Source organism: Archocentrus centrarchus, chromosome 15 (assembly GCF_007364275.1).
Source record: "Archocentrus centrarchus isolate MPI-CPG fArcCen1 chromosome 15, fArcCen1, whole genome shotgun sequence".
NCBI classification, from domain to species: domain Eukaryota; kingdom Metazoa; phylum Chordata; class Actinopteri; order Cichliformes; family Cichlidae; genus Archocentrus; species Archocentrus centrarchus.
Genome location: NC_044360.1, coordinates 13,938,691 through 13,955,305, shown reverse-complemented (window position 1 = coordinate 13,955,305; position 16,615 = coordinate 13,938,691).

The following is a 16,615-nucleotide window of genomic DNA, read 5'->3' as shown; positions in this document are numbered from 1 at the left end:
GACTCCTACGTATCCCTAGAGGCCACTTTGAGAATCCCTTTTTAAATGCATTGATTGGCGGAGAGAGACAAAAAGCTGTTTAGCTCTGCTTCCAGCCTTTATGCTAAACTAAACTAACAGGCTGCTGGCTGCTGTTTCATGTTTATCAACCTGAGACGAGTGATATCAATCTTCTCATGCAACTCTCGTTTCTTTCTAGTCTCTGTCACGCAAATATTGAACTATTCCTCGTCAATGGGATTACACAACATTTGGTAGCAGCTTGGCTTTGGAAGCAACATTCTGTTCTCATGTTTCACCTTGCAAAGCAGGTGTCTTCTGGTACCACTTTCTCATGACATTAATTAACCGTGGCGATACACATAAGAGAAAATGAGAAGGTCATTTTTGATGTTGAGCATACAGATAGAAACTTCAGGGCACACATTACTAGCTCTAGGTGTTAGCCAGTAACCACTAATGAGGTCATCTCAACCTTTTCTTACTAGTCTAAAGGCCATGGCAAACTTAAAAACACTGAACTTTGCACAATAATAAGGTAGCAAGGAGGGGGTAGGAACTCCCACACAGTGCATCAGTGATTCATAAAGTGAAATTTTTCATCCTGCACAAGACCCCTCTTATTTTCAGGAACGTCATTTTTGAGTCATATGAAATAGCTGGAGAGAGACATCCTTCCAGACATCAATTATTAACTAAAGCTTATATCACAACCTCATAGATCAAAACAGAAAGCTTGTAAGATACTACAGGGCATCGCATATATTTAGTGCTGCCAGAGAAACACAAACCTAAAACAAAAAGGTTAGTCGTTTGAAAATTTGACATGAGCTCACGAGTCTTTGTAATTTCCCTGACAGGTACATGATATGGCAGAAGAGGACTGTAGGGTATGTGAGTCTATCTTTGTACTTCTTTATCAGAAGCAGAGGATTTTGCACCACCACAGAATAGGGTTCCTGTAAAAAAAAAATAAAAAAATGAATATTTTATGACATTGCTACCAGGCTATGATTTCTAGAATAAGAGTAGATTTGCATTCTAAACTGCCTGTCGTGCAAAAAATCCCTACCTAAGATATGTCTTAGTGTACCTAGCAGGCCAAAAACATGTGGTATGGTGTTTTCTGCTGTCTCCCCTGAGGTTAAAAACCACAAGGCAGGTAAAAATATTTACTCAAGGTTAAAAGCCCACAATTCCCTGTCTCATTAGAGTCATACTTATTACTGGGAAGGCTAGATTTCAGCTTATGTCCTGTTTTATTATGCTGCTAGTAGTGATGATAAAGGCTTTTCCCTCCTTGTTTCTAATCATGACAAGACACTGGTGGCACAGCACTTTTTATTGTATATTTCCAGCAAAAAAAAAAAAAAAAAGTCATTTTTGAGCTCTTTTTTTAATGTACAGAGTGAGCTTATTGGATATTTCTAGAAGCTTCCCATTGGAAGTCTCAGAGTCAAGGTAGTGGTACTGTTCTGCTTTAGGCACTGTTGCGAAACAAAGACATTAGAGGTGAAATGAATAATGTAGAGTCATTTCTCCGTAAGAAGTCTGGACACTTGCCCCAAGGGGCGCTGCGTCATTCTCTGCCCCTGTAACCTATATTAGTTGGAGTCAGTTTTAAAAGCCCATCGGGGAGCAGAACTTTCCTACACAACAGGCTTGCAATGTTGAGCCAGATTATTCATTTTTGTCCTTGCGCTTTGATCGGTAAATGTGTTTTATCATTGAAATTTTATTGTTTGAAATTTATTTTTATATATTTTGGTTGCAGTCCCAGATATACAAAGTGCTTTGCAACAAAATCTGGGGACACAAGGTCTGTGTATTCCTATGTGTTAGAAAGCCTGAAACAAAAATAGCCTAGCTGTTTCTGCATTCCTAAGCCTACTCCATCCTGATCCAAAGAACCTGTCACTCTCCACCTTGTGACACAAACTAAATGGAACCACCTCAGGTACTGGATGCTGATTTGCATTTTGTATCAAGTTCCTTGGTCCAGTGCCAGCACAAGCAGAAAAAGCTCAGCTCGCCAAATATGGAGGCCCTGATTGAAACTGTAGGCAGAGTGAAGGCTCTCTCTGTATGCTCTCTATATAGAGAGCTCATTAGTTGGAGAGACCTGTGTGCATTGTTCCAAGTCTGCAGAGTCAGCTAGAGAGCCACTCATCACTCCACACAGTCCAGACTCCTGCACATCTGGTCTGGCAGCTTCAGGGTGACCTGCACACACTCACAAAAATACACACATGAGCACGTAAATGTTGGCATAAAAATAAGCACAAACATTCGGCAGTGCACTGAGTACCCTGATACCCGAAAGCACATAATCTCCTGGCTGATCATGCATTCATTGTGGAGACAGGGCTCTCAGGATGAAGCGCACTGAAATGTGAAAGATTACACACATTCTGTCTGTCACACACACACACACACACACACACACACACACACACAAAAGCACTGTCCTGTTTTGCCCATGATTTACTGGCCATTTTACACCTAGCTGAGGTGGCCACCTCCAGCGCTGACCCTGCACTGCAGCTCAGGGACACAGGTACAGCATTTTGCAGCACTTCCTCAAGAATTCCCAAAGCACAGAAGGCAACTGAGCTGTCAGTCTCCACTTATGAAGGTTTAATTTCTCAGCTCGAAGTTCTAAAATGCCCAGCTCTTTTCATATACCTCAGTCCCTTTACTCTTATTCCCAGTTCTCGATCGTACAATAGCGTGGTCTGCACTGCAGCATAGTTTACCAGGCTCTAGCTGCATCATTGTGTGCCTCTATCTAAAATCTTTTGACATCAAGAATGTGTAGGAGGATGTCAGCAGGATATAGGTGACTCTCATGAATGGCACCCGAAGAAAGAGTAAATGAAATAAATCTGTTAAAGGGAGAGGGCATGCCTCTATTGTGAACAAGTCTGTGTGCATTCTATTGATAGACTTGTTTTATCTGACTACATCGTGTCCAAGACTCAGTGAAATCTGAGAGGAGGATGAAGTTGACTGAAGATAAAAACAAAACAAAAAAAGCAGCACAAAAGTACAAAGGGCCATATATCGATTCTCTGTATCAGCATAAAAAGAAATATACTTACTGGACTCAAGACTACTGTTTCAAAAGACAAAATTAATCAATGGAGTTCACTGTAGCTTCGTTCAGATAATGGCACTCACAAAGACCTGTCATTTAAGATTAAAGGCACCAATAGAAATCAATACTTTTGAGTCTTTTTGTTTCCAATGCCACTGGCAAGATGCGATAGTGGCTGCAGAGTGGCCAAGAAAGTACAATGAGTTCAATTTCATGAGTCAGACTTGGTGTGAGAATAATATGCTTCTGTTACCCAACTTACCCCCAGCCTACTGTAGCACACTGTCAACTTTCCTTCTATTTTCTTGGAGATTTGGGGGAAACATAAATGATGGAATACAGTAAAATGCTTTTGACAGGATATTGGGGCCACAGCTTCCTCTGTAATATGTGAGAACAACCTAAGTGTCCTTAGATAAGAAGCAATATGCTAGCGTACCTATAGCCAGCTCCACTTTACAATAATAAACAATAAACAATCCTAAAATCCCTCAAGCCTATCAGTTATTCAATATAGAAAAAAGTCATGACAGCTCATTAAAGGAGGTAGAGCAGAATCTTGTCTCTCTTAAAGCAGACACAGGACCAAACCTTTCTTAGAAAGGCCTGAACCTACTGGCTTAATGCTATCTGAGGTCTGATATTTGTAAGTTTAATGCCAGTGGTATAAACTGCAGAGAATCAGATGAGAAGACTTCCATTTTCATATTTATATGCTAGCTAAAACTGAACTTTCAGCAGTGATTTAACCACCATCTCTAATGTTATATCTATACTTTTTTTTTTTTTAGCAATTTTTGTTTTTTGTTTAAGATTTTGCTTTTATGCTGATTCTGATAGGAATAGACAAACTGTTGGCTTTACTGTACAGACATGAGAGTATCTAAAGCCCCAGGCACGCAGGTCTAGATACCAGTCAGTAACCTTCCGGGCAACCATGGGTCATTAGGGAAAAATGTGATTTTCTGACCGGCTGGTAACAAAAAGTGTTATTCACTGAAAACATCTTTATGACTACTTTGGTCACAAGCAGGTGGCAGAGGTCGTCCACTGTTTGCATGTAAAGTTGTAAACTTATTTGCAAACACTCAGCAACTGCTCTCCAAGTGAAATGTAAAAATATGCAACTCAAACCAGAAATGGATACCACTGGATTTCAAAGTAAAAGTTATGCCTTTTGAAACATGTTTGGTACAGCATTAAGGCACAACTTTTAGGGTCTGCTCGGGATTGAGTGATGGAAATTTCCTCATGAGCGTAGTTCAGTTCGATTCAATTCAGTTCAATTCAATTTGATTCAATTTTATTTATATAGCACCAAATCACAACAAACAAGTCTTGTGCAGATCAGCTGTGCCTTAGCTCAGTACATCTTTAGCCTGAGCCTGAAGCTAGGGAAGGTACCACAGCTTTGGAAAATAAATTATGTGGTACCTTGACCCCAGATGAGCTCATTGCTAGACCCATTCAAGTTCGGGGGTAGATGATGCTGTCATCCACCTCCTACATCAATCCCTCGCTCACCTGGAAAGTGCTGGGAGCACTGTGAGAATCAGGTTTTTTTTTATTTCTCCAGTGCTTTTAATACCATCATACGCACAATGACAGACAAGCTGAAGTACACAGGTGTTGACCATCACCTCACCATTTGGATCCTAGACTACCTTACCAATAGGCCTCAGTGTGTGAGGATCCAGAACTGTGTTTCTGATGGGGTTGTCTGCAGTACAGGCCCTCCACGGGCAACAGTTCTACTCCATTTCTTTTCACCATATACACATCATACTTCTACAACTCTTCTAACTGCTTCCTACAAAAGTTCTTGGATGACTCAGCAATTGCTGGCTTTATCGCTGATGGGGATGACAGAGAGTACAGAGAACTGACCAAGGACTTTGTCGGCTGGTGCCAGCGGAACCACCTTTCGCAGGCATAAGCATCCTCCACTCACACTAGTGAATATCCAGGGAATGGACATTGAGATTGTGGAATCATATAAGTGGGTGTTCACCTGACCAATAAACTGAACTGGACTCAAAACACAAATGTTTTGGACACTTAGGTCTTTTGGAGTACAGCGGGAGCTCCTAAAGACCGTCTATGACTCTGTGGTGGCATCGGCCATGTTTTATGGTGTGGTCTGCTGGGGCAGCAGCATCTCCGCAGGGGATAGGAAGAAACAGAACAAAGTGATCAAGAAGGCCAGCTCTGTTCTGGGGTGCCCTCTTGACCCAGTGGAGGTCGTGAACAACAGGAGAATGGTTTTTGTTAGAGAACACCTTTCACCCCATGCCGGTCACTCTGACAGCACTGTCAGACGATACAATACACAACAGCAGTGAATGTACACATGGCATACACTGGGGCATGTGCATATCTCAATGTGCAATACTCAACACCTGCTGCTAATAAACATCCAACCACTGCACTATGAAACATTCCATTGGCTGCTACTAATCAACTGTATTATTGTGTCATATATTTATTTTTAAATTATATTTCTCCCACCTTGTATAATGTACATTTTTCCCTTTTTATATAACATAATTGTTGTTTGGTTGTGATTCATTTGGTTATCTATTTATTTGTGCTCTTCCCACTCTGCTGCTGTAACAATGTGAATGTCCCAACTGTGGGATGAATAAAGGCTATCTTAACTTATCTTTCCTGTTTATGTTGCACTTTTTCAAGATTCCAGTCAACCACTTCCCCAGGAAGTAGTTGGCAAGTAGAACGTGGCGAATGTTTGCAGCCATCTTAGTATCTTCCAAACAAACTACAGGGAAATGTGATAATCTGCAATCTGAGGCCTAATAGCCAGCAGGGGACAACTGCGCTGGTTGCTTAAAACCTGACTGAATCCTTATAAGAAAACAACCTTACAGCACACTTCATATCAGAGCTTAGTAAACACTTTCCTGATAGTTTTATAGTTGAAATTGCAGGTTTTAGGGTTGCTTAATAAAACATAATGTTCTTTTTCTAAGGATATGGTTTCATGTAGTGTAACTGTGATCGACAACTTGCTCCTTTTGTTTTTAGGGCAGAACAAAAAAAAATCTGAAAAGGCAAGATGGCAGTAGTCAAAAGGCTTTAAAAAAAAGGATACACAAACCAATGCATAACATCACAATGGCTACATCCAATTTTCCTATAAAGTCTATTGTTCTAGCATCATTTATTTCCCAAGAATCTCGATGGAAATGAAGACATACGGTTACTTCTCACAGATGCTCTCTCAGTGTGAAAGAAATCAGTTGTGAGGTGAGGAAAAATGAGGTGGCTAGAGCTGCTGTTTTGTTTGAGCGATAACTACGAGAAGCATATTTCTAGTGAAGTGACTCCGTAATGTAAGTTTGCAAGCTTTGTAAAACTAATTTATTTCATTTTTCGCCCACACGTTGCTCATTGTATCCTGCCAGATAAAAAATGGAGCCTTCTAGGAAACATCAGCACATATCTCACCATTCCATTTCTGAGTCTTCACATTGCAAACTTCCTACTTTTCGCTAAGCTGTTCAGGTCTCCCACAAGCTTACAATAGGCAGGTGTGATTTGCGACTGGTCTACATTATCTGGCAGCAGACAGCAATTTCAGGAGGGATGCTTAAGCAGCTTGGACAGATGTGCTGTATGGATTAGACCACCTTTGATCCAAGCATGTCCAATCAATCATCACGATACTTTGCTTTATATAGTTTTCTGAATTATTATCAAGCTTAATATTATCTTTGTTAGACACTCACAGTGACTTCAGTTAAGCTGTAACAACTGTAAATTGTATTCCCTGGCTGTCACAACACCTCTTCAGAAACGTGCTAATTGGGAAGACTCAGCTTATTCTCAGTACTCAAAGAAAAAGAAAAAAGAAAGATAAAGAAAAGGAAAGTGTGAGACTCTTGACGTCCCATGCTCGGCTGTCATAGCACAACGTACCGCTGCTCCTCTGAGATTTACCTCTGTGAAAAGCACACACAAAGGCTTGCAAACTCCTCAGTCGAGTTTTATCGTAGGTGTAAGGGAAGAGAGAGTAATCAAGGCCATCAGAAGTGCATTCGCAAACCTAGTGCAGGTTCTGACTAATTTGAGCAGTTTTAGCGTGACGTCAGTGGAGTATTTTTGGAATTCAGTATGAGGGTGATAACGCTGATGCTTTATTTAACTCCATGACTTCATCATTATTTGTCGTGAAAAGACTGAAACATGTCACAAATGAGGTACAAGCATCTCACATGGGAGACTTATCAGAGTTCAGTGGCTGCTCAGAACATTTTTGATGTGACAGCATTGGAAATATTGCTGGCATCAAAGCTCCAAATTTTGGGGCAAACTCTTCCTAATGATGAATTCCAGCATTATGTTTTCAGAATTCTCATCAGCTCCATACAGCATTTGTGGACTGTAAAAGAAGCACATGTGGTTATAAACAGGAGTGTAGCTCTTCATAACAAATACATAAACACGTATCCATTCTGATTTACTCCTGAATTCCAAGAACTCGGATCTAAACTTTAATCCAGTTGCAGGTCTTCAGAGACCTGTTAGCTGCAGGTTTTTATAAAAGAAGGTACTGCAGAGTGCAGCTTTGAAGTAGCCATTTGCCCCTGCAGTAGAAACACTATTAATTTTTTTTTCTTTTTGCAGGAAATGTATTCAGTAAGAGGGGAGGAAAAGTTAGCATTTCATAAGTTATCTTGCATCTGATAAAGCAAGAATGAAAACCAAAAGAAAAGCTTGTCCAATATGGTCACTGGAGAGATGCCCATCTTTCTCAGATGTTTTACAAATGGAGTTGGAAGGTCTAGACGGGGATAGACCCTCAGAATGCACCAAGAAATATCCCCATTTTTGGACATGGAGTGAATGTTTTCAAACTTTAAATGTGAAATGAAATAATTAAAGACAACATGTCTGAACTCTCCATGCTGAAAGGAGCTGAAACTTTTATGAGCGCCATCCAGTTTTTTTGAAGCCTGACGTAGGAAGCTGAGCCTTCTCTGTGGCACACTTTTCAGAATTTATGAATAAAATATGACATTCACATGGGTGTGCTTAAGCAACAAAAAGAAACACTCTCTGGGTTGTTCTACAATGATTTCAAGCAGATCGTTTGTGTGTGTGTGTGTGTGTGTGTGTGTGTAGGGGGGGGGGGGGGGGGGGGGGGTTGCACAAACAAACCCACTGTCACTTTCAAGGTATGTAGCTTTTTCATGATCAAAGCATCTGTGAGTCTATTATCTTCATGTAAGGAAATAAATAAAAATTGAAGAGTCATATGGTTCTAGTTCTATGATTTTTGCATATTAGAGCCACAGCAGTGGTTTTGTTGCACTGTGATGCATTCAGGCTTGATTCAGTTGTTAGATTCCAGGCATGTGGTGGCTTTAATAAAATCATTTAAAGATGGATGGACATGAATTATGCTCAAAGAAGTTTCAGTCATAGCAGCCTTTGGACATTATAATAATTGCATGACTAACATGATGCTAATTCAGCGCTGGTTAAAGACCAGTTTTTCTATAACAACTGGGATTAAGGCTAAATCCTGTATCACAGTGAAAGCTGGCATGGTAAAATGCTAAACGGTAAACATATGCGCTAAACATCAGCACCACTGTGCCTAACAGCAGCCTTGCAGCTCTAAAGCACTATTCAGATGAAGGGACAGTAGGTGCGCCCTGCTAAAACTGCTTGTCAGATGGTGCCTCCCTTTCCCCTCCCTCTCTTTATGAAACTTTCAGAAAGTGGCAATCCAACATCCAGACCTGCTTCACACAGTGATTAGTCAGCTGTGCAGAGGTGGAAAAGGAGCCAGGTTTTGATCTCTATTCTCATCCTGAGACACAATTATTTCTGTCATTTTATATGTGAACAACTGAGTCTGATGCGATCAATCCATACAGGAGAGAGTGTATGAGGGGGTCTTTTTAAAACAATTTTACATTTGCACTGCTGTTTTTCGATCCTTCTTTTAACTAGACACTGGTTGCACACCATCTCATGGAAACTACTACTGACTGAGCAGGCCGCACCAGCCCTTTGTCTTGTTATAAACACATGACTATTAAACATGATTTTTTTTCAAAACCATCATCTTTTTCCTAACCTTAAGTACTTTTGTTGTCTAAACCTGCATGCCAGCCATCTGCTGTGTTTGTGTCTGCTTTGTTAGCCTGCATGGCCACCACCCTAAGAAGAAGCTTTTACTGTGCTGGAAGATCTGTTGTGTGTAAATATAACCTGAATGCAGCTTGAACCTTTCTTAAAAACATTTTTAAAGAAACAAAGTAGTTATATCTAGAAATGAGTCCATGTAACATGGGACACACTCCACATAAGTTAATTATTGTATCTCCCTGAGGGCATTGTCGTGCATACCTCTGCTGGCCTTTTTGTTAAGGTATTCTCCCCCACCTTTTCACCCTGTAGAGCTGTGTGGTGTTTGAGTACCACTGGGGATCCTTCTGAATATCTGTCAATTTTTGATTGCCTCTGAGGAGCAAGGAGAAGACGTGTCTCGTTAAAAATGAATGTATCAGAGGAGAAAAATCAATGGTTACAACAATGGAATATATTTAGTGGAGACCCCACCATGACATCAGGGACATCTCAGTCTGCAATGATATGATGAACTCATTAAAATGATTGAGGCTTGTCTTCAAAGGGCTACCTTTCACATCCCAGATCAGCAGGCTAACATGAATCAGTGCCAAGATACTGAAGTCATGACCTTAATTCTTTCATTTAACAGTGTTCTTCTTTGATAATGGCAATGCTGAGCAGGGGCACCTGATATGGCACCCAACCCTGGGTTATATTTCATGAGCCTAAAGGGCTTTCATTTATATCTGTTCCATTAATTATGGTAAATTATTTATATATATATATATATATATATATATATATATATATATATATATATATATATATATATATATATATATATATATATATATATATATATATATATATATATATATATATATATATATATATATATGTATATATCTTCCACCTTTCTGTTTTCTGGTGAGCTCAAAACAAAGGGCGGCGCATTGGAAGACAAGCAGAGAGGTGAGGTAAATATATAGTTTCATTCATTTCTGCAGAACCTTTCTAAGGTTAGTCAATAAAAAGAAACAGACACACTGCACACAGTGATGCACACAATGTCAATGAAAATCCAGCCGGTACAAGCAGGGTTTCAAATGTCGATTAAAAACTATTTATCCTGCTGACCAGCCCAATATCAGTCGGTAAGCTCAGCTCTGAAACTTTCAGTTCTTTAAACAGGAACTTTTAGTGGCTGTAGTATATTTCAGATCATGTCAAAAGAGGGGGGGGGGGGGGGGGGGGGGGGGGGGGGGGCACAAGCAAGTGTTAAGTGGTTTGTAGCTGCCTGAAGTAGGAAGCTTGAAAATTAATGAATGTAAGCCAAGTTCATTTGTACTGCACCTTTTGCAAAATGCCAAGCGACTTTTCGTTTTTAAATAGAGGAAAATAAAGCTGAAAGCAGTGGCAACCGAAACCAAAAGTAGTTCAGACTCAGGCTTTTTGGAAGTTTATCCAAGTCTCAGATATGCGGTTCACAGAAACTAAATGCCGCTTCTCTGTGTTTTCTTTTCACTCTGGGGATCCTCAGCAGGCCTGGGAGGTCTGGACAGGGCATAAAATATCAGCGGACCAGAAACTTATTTTGGTCCTAAACCATTTAGTCCTTTACAAACCAGTAGCAGCATTTTAAAATCAATTCACAGGAAGTTAGTACAAAGAGCTGAGAAGTGGGGTTAGAGTATGTATTGCACTTGTCTTCTAAGACTCAAGCAGCAACTTTTGAACAAGCTGCAGCTGTGTGATCAACTTTTTTTTTTTTTGAAAGACCTGTGGCAAACCCATCTAATTTATAGCTTGTAGTTTTTGTTGAATCTGTGTGTATACTGAGAATCCCCAATTTAACAAGTAGCAGATTTGTAGACATTCTCTTAAGTATAACAATCTAGATGACAAATATCCACGACAGTTAGCAGAGCATACAGCCAGGACAGAATTTCATTATGAGCTGAAATGATGGAAAACAATTTTAAAAGGGTATTTTTTTTTTTTTAAATACAATATCTGAAATACTGACACAATCTAAAAGACTGCTAATGTTCCACGGGGCAGATAGGCATTGCTAAAAGATGACTGAGCTTTGTCTGATAATGCACCTCAAACATCTATTCACAGTGTGTTTAAACAGATTCTTTGTGTTTGGGGGATAAAGTACCTCACAATATATTTTGCCACAGTGAATATAACCTTATGTCCGCTTTTTTATATTGTCGGAAAAAACAGTTCTTTGCCTCAGCAGCTGCTTTGTGAATAATGAAAATCTTCAGGCTATTGATGTTGAATAGTTTCGCACCCAATTTAACAAAGCTTTCAAAATATGTAAGAAATCTTTAAGCATTTTCTTTCATTTCCACTTGAGTATGAATACCGTGTTGCCGGAGCTGAACTGTATCTGGGAATCTGAATTGTCAGTGAGGTCTGAGACTCCGGTTTTTTGCTGCATTCTGCAATGACGGGCCCATTCTCTACTCTAAAAAGTATATGACTCCCTCTTCCTCCTTGCATCATCAAAGTTTCATAAGCAATAATAGTAGACTAGACAGTCAGTCAGCACATCAAAAAGTTTCTTCTGAAATATCTTCATTCAGTCCACACGATGGATTGGCACGTATTTTTTTCCTTAATTTAATTTAGTCTGGTAATTTTTCCTCTAAAAGCACAGTTTGATTCACATTTTTAGTGTTTAATTAGATGTCAAATGTTGAATGGATCATCCCTGAAATTTGGCAGACATTCACGCTTCCCACTGAGTAACTTCTAACTGTTAGCGCTAATTAAATGTTTGCACAGCGGCACGCGAAATTCAAATGACAGACTTGGTATAACTACATTGTGACCTAGCATGTTGTTTGCATTTACCTCAAAGAACCTCATAAAAACTCTCAATAAGTGCCAGATGAGAGGTGGCAAAGCATTAAATTAAGGTGAGATAAGGTTTATGTGCCTATGCTCCCTCACGAAATTCAAACCAGAATGCTCCTCCAGTAATATTATTTCCTCTAGCACTGTTAAACGCTTGAAATATTCAATAGCAATTAGATCAAGGGCCACCCAAGGATCAAGTTTAGGCGCAAGTTTGGCACGAACTGTGATTAGCTGAATTCTCTGAACGCTATCCTTGAGGACTTGTGAGAGAAAATAAGCAAATGCAGAGACAAATGCACTGATGTCATTGCTTCTGCGGGAACTTAAATCTAATCCAAGAAGAATAGATGTGTTTATTTGAATCTTGAGAGAACTTTGTGCTCCAAACAAGTCTAAAATATTCTTTTTTTCTGTCAGTCGAAATGCATCAAAAACCCATTTTTTGATCTCTGAGATCTAAATCCAGATGACCGGGTTTGTTATATGAATAACACAGCATGGAATTTAAGATCACAAATACTTTTGTGCCTTTGAAAAAGCCCATGAAGATCAAACAAATAATTGAGCTCCCTGGGGACGGTGAAAAGGTAGCAAATTATGCAGTCTGTGAGGAACAACCAGCTTTTCGCGCCCTAACATTAAATTTCTTTTTGACATTGTTTTACATTAGGAAGTTCTTGTATCTCTCTTACAGCTAACTTATATAACATATCCAAACATTACAGCTCTCAGTGGAGTCATCATCCACATCATCATCTCAGTCATTAAAAGTCAGAGAAAGTAACTTTTAATGACATGTTCCCCTGTTATTCTACTAGAAATAACTAGAAATAATTATGCTTTAAAAGCCAATGCTAGAAACTGACCTAGAAAATAGACAAAGTTTTTATCAAGTGCTCTCAAATCAACTTGCCCATCACCTGTGCTAACAAGGTTATTTCTTTGCCTCTTTTTCTTATCATTATCATGTTCTGCCTGATGTCTTTAAATGTACAAATGGATATGCATCATAGTTGGAGAAGTGTGCATTGAGCCAAAGACCAATTGATTACATCTTGGGTGTGCTGCAGGTCTGGGATTTCCACCATTACCGAGTTATTATTTTTAAACCATTACTTTGCGTTTAAGGTAGATAAAGGATTGATTCCAAATTCTGAGAATGTGTTTGCAGGGTCAGAGAACCCTATAGTACTGATGTCTTTAGCGGGCCAGTTTTGGCGAAGCTTCGGTCTTCGGTTTGATAGTGCTAAATCTGATGTTTCTGCAAATCTGGGCTTCGGCCAGGTTTAGAGAACTGCAGGACAAGAAAATGATGATCACAGGAGGGGATATGCTTTTAATGCTTTTCATTTTAATGAAGTTTGCTCTCCTTTCTTTACCTCTGTCTCCTTATTCATTGCAGAAGTAGTAATTGCCTTACAGGGATTCTGAGGCAGCGCAGCACTCAGTGAGACGTTGTCTTAGATATCCATCTATGCCTCTGTTCCTGGGGTAATTAAGGTTTGGAGTCACCTCAGGAGATATTGTGACTCCTCAAACTAGCTAGCCCGGGCAATCTGTGGCGCAGCGTGGGGAGTAATATATGTATGAGACTGTGTGTGTGTGTGTGTGTGTGTGTGTGTGTGTGTGTGTGTGTGTGTGTGTGTGTGTGTGTGTGTGCGTGCATTGGAAAGGTAAGGCCTCCTATTAAATGAGGGGAGTTTGAGGGCAGCTCCTGATGAGAAGTGGGTGATAAAATGAAGAGCAATTTTTACAAAGTTCAACGACAGGCTAAAGCTGGAAAGCTAGACCGCGGAAAAGCACCTCATTTCCCTTTGAGTGAGTCTGTTTATGTCCTTTGCTATTGTTCAGGATGACTGAGACATTGTTTAACAAATGGAAACCGCATTGTCTTTATTATGGTGCTGTGGAAGGAAATAACTTTATAAACTGGACAGCTTTTATACTACTTTGGGTCATTTTAAGGAGTGGATCCTCTACAATTATATACATATTAATGTAATAGGCCTATCCATTCTCAAGCAAATTACCTGAGTACAAAGGTAATGAATTCAATTATAGAAGTGACTGAAATAGATTTTTTTTTTCCCTAAAAATATTTTTAGGATAATCATGATAGAAGCAGTAAAAGCGAGGCTGAGCATTGTGCCCCCAGTTATGATAATATCAATAAAGAATAAAATCCATCTATAATTAAGGAAGCAGTGTTTCCCAGTTGGCTCCATCACAACCACAGCAACAGTTAATTGCTTTGTGCCTGAGACAGCTTCTTCAAGTACTTGGGAATCTGTTCTGACAGAAACCTATCCTTCTTCCAACATAAAGTGAAGCCCCAGCTGGGGCTTTGCCTTTTAGATCAGAGCCATTCTTCTTTGCCTCTTTGGTGAGCCAGGCCAGGCAGTGAGCTCTGGTTAGGAGGTGAAGAGAGCCAACATCGGTCCGCCCAATCGATACGGGGAGTCTGTTTAACATTTTTATCCTGTCTGCGTTTCCATTGAAGGAGCAATTGATGTAAATTACCAAAGCAAACTTCGTGGCGAGTGCTCGACTCAACTGGAGCGCAGAATGGCACACTGCAAAGACTCTTGAATACAAAGACCCATAACTCTGTAGCCCCAAGAGAGAGACTTTGATTTATTTCCAAACTGTCGGGCTCTGTGATAAGTAACAGCAGCTGAGTCAAACACTGGTGGTGCACGCTCATGTTGTTGCCAAACTGAAAGCTCAAGAAACAACCAGAACTCTCATCTTTGATGTTTTATTTTTCTCTTGACACCAAGCAGCTCATTTGTCCCAGACTTTCCCTCCCATTGCCATCAGATGATCATCCACTCACTGCCAGATAAAGGTGATGTGCTACACATATCAGCTTTTCAAAGTTGTGCACGATTGGTTGCATGCTTAGAAATGATGCTTCAGTTTGATGCCAGCGTTCCTGACAAGTCACAGTCACGAGTACAAATGTTTTCCTCTGTAAAGAATATCCTGAAAAATCCTGACTTGCGCTGGTCTTTTAACTCCTCTTTCTTTCATTTTAGTAATACAGCAAATTGCATTTTGTCAGTAATGACACCTCAGTGAAGCGTTAATGAGAAAAATATCTCCTTTTCATTGAAAGCGCTGGGATTCGGCTTTACGCCTGCATCTTTAACTGGAAACTGATTTAAACTTTAAACTGCTTTTAAAATTTTAGCTCAACACCTTCATTCAGGCACTTCAGTGTCTATAAGAGATGAAGACTAGCTGTTTTTTTTTTTCTTTTTGTCATTTTTGTTACATCAACATACCTGACATGTGCCTTTGCATGCTCCATGATTTCCTGTTCTAGCCAATTTTTATGATCATGTCACCACTTTTTTCTGTGACCTGAAGACTACCCTTCAAATACAAAAGTCGTGTTTACACCGAAATACTCATGAATCATCTATTCAGTTGAAGGTCGCTGCAGGAAAAAGCTTCTAGGAAAACAATTTAATTCCCTGTTGTGGCTAATGTAGTGCCTTTTTGCAATCATTTCCAACTTCTGTTCTTATCAGCTAAATTCAAGCACAATGATCGGCTAAATTAAATGTTTTAAATAACTTAAATGAAAAAAAAAATATGTTGCAATTTCCCAAGCAAACCAACATGACAAACTGTCCAACAAACTGTGGGATGTTTTGCCCAAATCTGCAGCACAAACCTCACAGCCCAGAGGTAGCAGCTACAGAGTGATGATTTCTCCTTCCACTGCTCCGAGCTTCTTGTTTTCTTGATTTTCCAGATAGCTGGCTTAACATGTACCAAAAAAAATGACAGAAAGAGAGAGATACACCATGCGTCAGGAGGAAACAGCAGAGAAGTGACGTACTGTACTGTCATTATGTTTCCCAAGTCTTCACTAGATGGCAGTGTAGTGTAGTGATATTGCTTGACAAGTTGTATCACACATGGAATCATTTTAGAAACTTTCTAAGGCCTCCTTCTCTCTCTCTCTCTCTCTCTCTCTCTCTCTCTCTCTGTCTCTGTGAGTGTGTGTGTCTGCCTGTGCGTGCAGGTAGGAAAGAAAATCAATAACTGCTCTGAAGGAAGTTTCTGAGCCGCACAAATATGGATGTTTATTTTAATAACTTGCTTACTTCATCCGACTGTGACCTTTGGCCTTGCTCCGTGTGCTCTTTGACTGGGGCCGTCCTGTGGGTGTGGCTCGGCGATTGCAGAAAGCTCAGGAAATTAATGTTTTATCAGCCTGCGCAAAGACAACAACAACAGCAGCGTAGTGGGTGGGAAAGAGAAACGTCTAAATTTAACTCAACAGCTGATGCCAAGTCAAATAAAATAAAACAGCGGACAGTTTCCTCTTGGTTCCTCTTCCAAAATATCTGGAATTTCATCGGGCAGATAATATCTGTTCATTCAGAGTGTAAAAAATATAGATGCCATATTAGTGCAATCATAGCAGAGACTTGTTGAAATACTATGAAATGGAATCTGCACATGAAGTTACCATATTTCACACTGTTTGCGTTTGTTGATGGGTTCCTAGCATTCTCTTCATTTTGA